Raw genomic sequence first — 7,163 nt, 5'->3', positions numbered from 1 at the left:
CCACAGAAAAAACAAAAATCCGGGAGCTTCTCATACGTAACAGGGTACCTTTTCATCTCCTTAAGGGTGATACTCACAAACCTCACCAATGGCTTCTAGACATTCACAAAAACCCTCACCCTTAAGTGGCTAGCTGGGTTAATCCTCCCCTCATTAACTACCACCGTAAACGGCGGGTCTCCGACCTTCTTGGCTACCTTCTGTTGGAAATATGCCCTAGAGGCAATAATAAAAGTATTATTATTATATTTCTTTGTTCATGATAATTGTCTTTATTCATGCTATAACTATATTATCCGGAAATCGTAATACACGTGTGAATACATAGACCATAATATGTCCCTAGTAAGCCTCTAGTTGACTAGCTCGTTGATCAACAGATAGTCATGGTTTCCTGGCTATGGACAATGGATGTCATTGATAACGGGATCACATCATTAGGAGAATGATGTGATGGACAAGACCCAATCCTAAGCATAGCGCAAGATCGTGTAGTTCGTTTGCTAGAGCTTTTCCAATGTCAAGTATCTTTTCCTTTGACCATGAGATCGTGTAACTCCCGAATACCGTAGGAGTGCTTTGGGTGTACCAAACGTCACAATGTAACTGGGTGACTATAAAGGTGCACTACAGGTATCTCCAAAAGTATCTGTTGGGTTGACACGGATCGAGACTGGGATTTGTCACTCCGTATGACGGAGAGGTATCACTGGGCCCACTCGGTAATGCATCATCATAATGAGCTCAGAGTGACCAAGTGTCTGGTCACGGGATCATGTATTACGGTACGAGTAAAGTGACTTGCCAGTAACAAGATTGAACGAGGCATTGGGATACCGACGATCGAATCTCGGGCAAGTAACATATTGATTGACAAAGGGAATTGCATACGGGGTTGCTTGAATCCTCGACATCGTGGTTCATCCGATGAGATCATCGTGGAGCATGTGGGAGCCAACATGGGTATCCAGATCCCACTGTTGGTTATTGACCGGAGAGTCGTCTCGGTCATGTCTACATGTCTCCCGAACCCGTAGGGTCTACACACTTAAGGTTCGGTGACGCTAGGGTTCGTTTACTTAGAACGACGGTAGTAAGTAAGATGATCCCTCATAATAATTTCAAGAAAGTGTTCCCCCTAACTATGCACCGTTGCGACAGTTCGTTGCTTCAATGCACCACGTGATGATCGGGTGTTTGATTCAAACGTTCACATACAACGGGTGTAAGACAGATTTACACATGCAAACACTTAGGTTGACTTGACGAGCCTAGCATGTGTATAGACATGGCCTCGGAACACAGAAGACCGAAAGGTCGAGCATGAGTCGTATAGAAGATACGATCAACATGAAGATGTTCACCGACGTTGACTAGTCCGTCTCACGTGATGATCGGACACGGCCTAGTTGACTCGGATCATGTTATACTTAGATGACTAGAAGAGGGATGTCTATCTAAGTGGGAGTTCATTGAATAATTTGATTAGATGAACTTAATTATCATGAACTTAGTCTAAAATCTTTACAATATGTCTTGTAGATCAAATGGCCAACGTAGTCCTCAACTTCAACGCGTTCCTAGAGAAAACCAAGCTGAAAGACGATGGCAGCAACTATACGGACTGGGTCCGGAACCTGAGGATCATCCTCATAGCTGCCAAGAAAGATTATGTCCTACAAGAACCGCTAGGTGATCCACCCGTCCCACAGAACCAAGACGTTATGAACGCTTGGCAGACACGTGCTGATGACTACTCCCTCGTTCAGTGCGGCATGCTTTACAGCTTAGAGCCGGGGCTCCAAAAGCGTTTTGAGAGACATGGAGCATATGAGATGTTCGAAGAGCTGAAAATGGTTTTCCAAGCTCATGCCCGGGTCGGGAGATATGAAGTCTCCGACAAATTCTTCAGCTGTAAGATGGAGGAAAATAGTTCTGTCAGTGAGCACATACTCACTATGTCTGGGTTACATAACCGCTTGACTCAGCTGGGAGTTAATCTCCCGGATGACGCGGTCATTGACAGAATCCTTCAGTCGCTTCCACCGAGCTACAAGATCTTTGTGATGAACTTCAATATGCAAGGGATGGAAAAGACCATTCCTGAAGTATTTGCAATGCTGAAATCAGCAGAGGTAGAAGTCAAAAAGGAACATCAAGTGTTGATGGTGAATAAAACCACTAAGTTCAAGAAGGGCAAGGGTAAGAAAGCCTTCAAGAATGACGGCAAGGGAGTTGCCGCGCCCGGCAAGCAAGCTACCGGGAAGAAGCCAAAGAATGGACCCAAGCCCGAGACTGAGTGCTTTTATTGCAAGGGAAATGGTCACTGGAAGCGGAACTGCCCCAAATACTTAGCGGACAAGAAGGCCGGCAAAACAAAAGGTATATATGATATATATGTAATTGATGTGTACCTTACTAGTACCCGTAGTAGCTCCTGGGTATTTGATACCGGTGCAGTTGTTCACATTTGTAACTCAAAGCAGGGGCTGCGGAATAAGCGGAGACTAGCAAAGGACGAGGTGACGATGCGCGTCGGGAATGGTTCCAAGGTCAATGTGATCGCCGTCGGCACGCTACCTCTATATTTACCTTCGGGATTAGTTTTAAACCTTAATAATTGTTATTTAGTGCCAGCTTTGAGCATGAACAGTGTATCGGGATCTCGTTTAATTCGAGATGGCTACTCATTTAAATCCGAGAATAATGGTTGTTCTATTTATATGAGAGATATGTTTTATGGTCATGCTCCTATGGTGAATGGTTTATTCTTAATGAATCTCGAGCGTAATGCTACACATATTCATAGTGTGAGTACCAAAAGATGTAAAGTTGATAATGATAGTCCCACATACTTGTGGCACTGCCGCCTTGGTCACATAGGTGTCAAACGCATGAAGAAGCTCCATGCAGATGGACTTTTAGAGTCTCTTGATTACGAATCATTTGACACGTGCGAACCATGCCTCATGGGTAAGATGACCAAGACTCCGTTCTCAGGAACAATGGAGTGAGCAACCAACTTATTGGAAATCATGCATACTGATGTGTGCGGTCCAATGAGTGTTGAGGCTCGCGGTGGCTATCGTTATGTTCTCACCCTCACTGATGACTTGAGTAGATATGGGTATGTCTACTTAATGAAACACAAGTCTGAAACCTTTGAAAAGTTCAAGGAATTTCAGAGTGAGGTTGAGAATCAACGTGACAGGAAAATCAAGTTTCTACGATCAGATCGTGGAGGAGAATACTTGAGTCACGAATTTGGCACACACTTAAGGAAATATGGAATCGTTTCACAACTCACGCCGCCTGGAACACCTCAGTGTAACGGTGTGTCCGAACGTCGTAATCGCACTCTATTGGATATGGTGCGGTCTATGATGTCTCTTGCCGATTTACCGCTATCTTTTTGGGGATACGCTCTAGAGACAGCTACATTCACTTTAAATAGGGCACCGTCTAAATCCGTTGAGACGACACCGTATGAACTATGGTTTGGCAAGAAACCTAAGCTGTCGTTTCTAAAAGTTTGGGGATGCGTCTTCATAGGATACCCTAAGGAAACCATTGGGTATACCTTCTACCTAAGATCCGAAGGCAAGATCTTTGTTGCCAAGAACGGACTCTTTCTGGAGAAAGAGTTTCTCTCGAAAGAAGTAAGTGGGAGGAAAGTAGAACTTGGTGAAGTATTACCTCTTGAACCGGAAAATGGCGCAACTCAAGAAAATGTTCCTGAGGTGTCTGCACCGACTAGAGAGGAAGTTAATGATAATGATCAAGATACTTCTGATCAAGCTCCTGCTGAAATTCGAAGGTCCACAAGGACACGTTCCGCACCAGAGTGGTACGGCAACCCTGTCTTGGAAATCATGTTGTTAGACAACAGTGAACCTTCGAACTATGAAGAAGCGATGGCGGGCCCGGATTCCGACAAATGGCTAGAAGCCATGAAATCCGAGATAGGATCCATGTATGAAAACGAAGTATGGACTTTGACTGACTTGCCCGTTGAGCGGCGAGCCATAGAAAATAAATGGATCTTTAAGAAGAAGACAGATGCGGATGGTAATGTGACCATCTATAAAGCTCGGCTTGTCGCTAAGGGTTATCGACAAGTTCAAGGAGTTGACTACGATGAGACTTTCTCACCGGTAGCAAAGCTAAAGTCCGTCCGAATCATGTTAGCAATTGCTGCATTCTACGATTATGAGATATGGCAAATGGACGTCAAAACGGCATTCCTTAATGGTTTCCTTAAGGAAGAGTTGTATATGATGCAGCCGAAAGGTTTTGTCGATCCTAAGAATGCTAACAAGGTGTGCAAGCTCCAACGCTCGATTTATGGGCTGGTGCAAGCATCTCGGAGTTGGAACATTCGCTTTGATGAGATGATCAAAGCGTTTGGGTTTACGCAGACTTATGGAGAAGCCTGCGTTTACAAGAAAGTGAGTGGGAGCTCTGTAGCATTTCTCATACTATATGTAGATGACATACTTTTGGTGGGAAATGATATAGAACTCTTGGACAGCATCAAGGCCTACTTGAATAAGAGTTTTTCAATGAAGGACCTTGGAGAAGCTGCTTATATATTAGGCATCAAGATCTATAGGGATAGATCGAGACGCCTCATAGGTCTTTCACAAAGCACATACCTTGATAAGATTTTGAAGAAGTTCAAAATGGATCAGTCCAAGAAAGGGTTCTTGCCTGTTTTGCAAGGTGTGAAATTGAGCTCAGCTCAATGTCCGACCATGGCAGAAGATATAGAAGAGATGAGTGTCATCCCCTATGCCTCAGCCATAGGTTCTATTATGTATGCCATGCTGTGTACCAGACCTGATGTAAACCTTGCCGTAAGTTTGGTAGGAAGGTACCAAAGTAATCCCGGCAAGGAACACTGGACAGCGGTCAAGAATATCCTGAAGTACCTGAAAAGGACAAAGGACATGTTTCTCGTTTATGGAGGTGACGAAGAGCTCGTCGTAAAGGGTTACGTCTACGCTAGCTTCGACACAGATCTGGATGACTCTAAGTCACAAACCGGATACGTGTATATGTTGAATGGTGGAGCAGTGAGCTGGTGCAGCTGCAAGCAGAGCATCGTGGCGGGATCTACATGTGAAGCGGAGTACATGGCAGCCTCGGAGGCAGCACATGAAGCAATTTGGGTGAAGGAGTTCATCACCGACCTAGGAGTCATACCCAATGTGTGGGGCCGATCAAGCTCTTCTGTGACAACACTGGAGCTATTGCACTTGCCAAGGAGCCCAGGTTTCACAAGAAGACAAGGCACATCAAGCGTCGCTTCAACTCCATTCGTGAAAATGTTCAAGATGGAGACATAGAGATTTATAAAGTACATACGGACCTGAATGTAGCAGATCTGTTGACTAAACCTCTCCCTAGAGCAAAACATGATCAACACCAGAATTCCATGGGTGTTCAATTCATCACAATGTAACTAGATTATTGACTCTAGTGCAAGTGGGAGACTGTTGGAAATATGCCCTAGAGGCAATAATAAAAGCATTATTATAATATTTCTTTGTTCATGATAATTGTCTTTATTCATGCTATAATTGTATTATCCGGAAATCGTAATACATGTGTGAATAACAGACACCAACATGTCCCTAGTAAGCCTCTAGTTGACTAGCTCGTTGATCAACAGATAGTCATGGTTTCCTGGCTATGGACATTGGATGTCACTGATAACGAGATCACATCATTAGGAGAATGATGTGATGGACAAGACCCAATCCTAAACATAGCATAAGATCGTATAGTTCGTTTGCTAGGTTTTTCCAATGTCAAAGTATCTTTTCCTTAGACCATGAGATCGTGTAACTCCCGGATACCGTAGGAGTGCTTTGGGTGTACCAAACGTCACAACGTAACTGGGTGACTATAAAGGTGCACTACAGGTATCTCCAAAAGTATCTGTTGGGTTGACACGGATCGAGACTGGGATTTGTCACTCCGTATGACGGAGAGGTATCACCGGGCCCACTCGGTAATGCATCATCATTATGAGCTCAAAGTGACCAAGTGTCTGGTCACGGGATCATGCATTACGGTACGAGTAAAGTGACTTGCCAGTAACGAGATTGAACGAGGTATTAGGATACCGACGATCGAATCTCGGGCAAGTAACATACCGATTGACAAAGGGAATTGCATACGGGGTTGATTGAATCCTCGACATCTTGGTTCATCCAATGAGATCATCGTGGAGCATGTGGGAGCCAACATGGGTATCCAGATCCCGCTGTTGGTTATTGACCAGAGAGCGATCTCGGTCATGTCTACATGTCTCCCGAACCCGTAGGGTCTACACACTTAAGGTTCGGTGACGCTAGGGTTGTAGGGATATGTATATGCAGTAACCCGAATGTTGTTCGGAGTCCCGGATGAGATCTCGGACGTCACGAAGAGTTCCGGAATGGTCCGGAGGTAAAGATTTATATATGGGAAGTCCTGTTTCGGGCATCGGGACAAGTTTCGGGGTTATCGGTATTGTACCGGGACCACCGGAAGGGTCCCGGGGGTCCACCGGGTGGGTCCACCTGGCCCCGGGGGCCACATGGGCTGTAAGGGGGTGCGCCTTGGCCTACATGGGCCAAGGGCACCAGCCCCAAGAGGCCCATGCGCCTAGGGTTACAAGGGGAAAGAGTCCTAGGAGGGGAAGGCACCTCCTAGGTGCCTTGGGGGGGAGGGAAACCCCCCTTGGCCGCCGCCCCACCCTAGGAGATTGGATCTCCTAGGGCCGGCGCCCCCCCCCCCTTGGCCCTCCTATATATAGTGAGGGAAGGAGGGCTTTTCTCCCACGCCTTTGGTTGCCTCCCTCTCCCTCTCCAACACCTCCTCCTCCTCCATAACGCTTGGCGAAGCCCTGACGGAGTACTGCAGCTCCATCACCACCACGCCGTCGTGCTGCTGCTGGAGCCATCTTCCTCAACCTCTCCTTCCCTCTTGCTGGATCAAGAAGAAGGAGACGTTACGCTGACCGTACGTGTGTTGAACGCGGAGGCACCGTCCGTTCGGTGCTAAGATCTTCGGTGATTTGGATCACGTCGTGTTCGACTACCTCATCCCCGTTCTTTGAACGCTTCCACGCGTGATCTACAATGGTATGTAGATGCAATCCGATCACTCGTTGC

Source organism: Triticum urartu, chromosome 2 (assembly GCF_003073215.2).
Source record: "Triticum urartu cultivar G1812 chromosome 2, Tu2.1, whole genome shotgun sequence".
NCBI lineage: Eukaryota > Viridiplantae > Streptophyta > Magnoliopsida > Poales > Poaceae > Triticum > Triticum urartu.
This window is presented reverse-complemented; position numbering follows the sequence as displayed.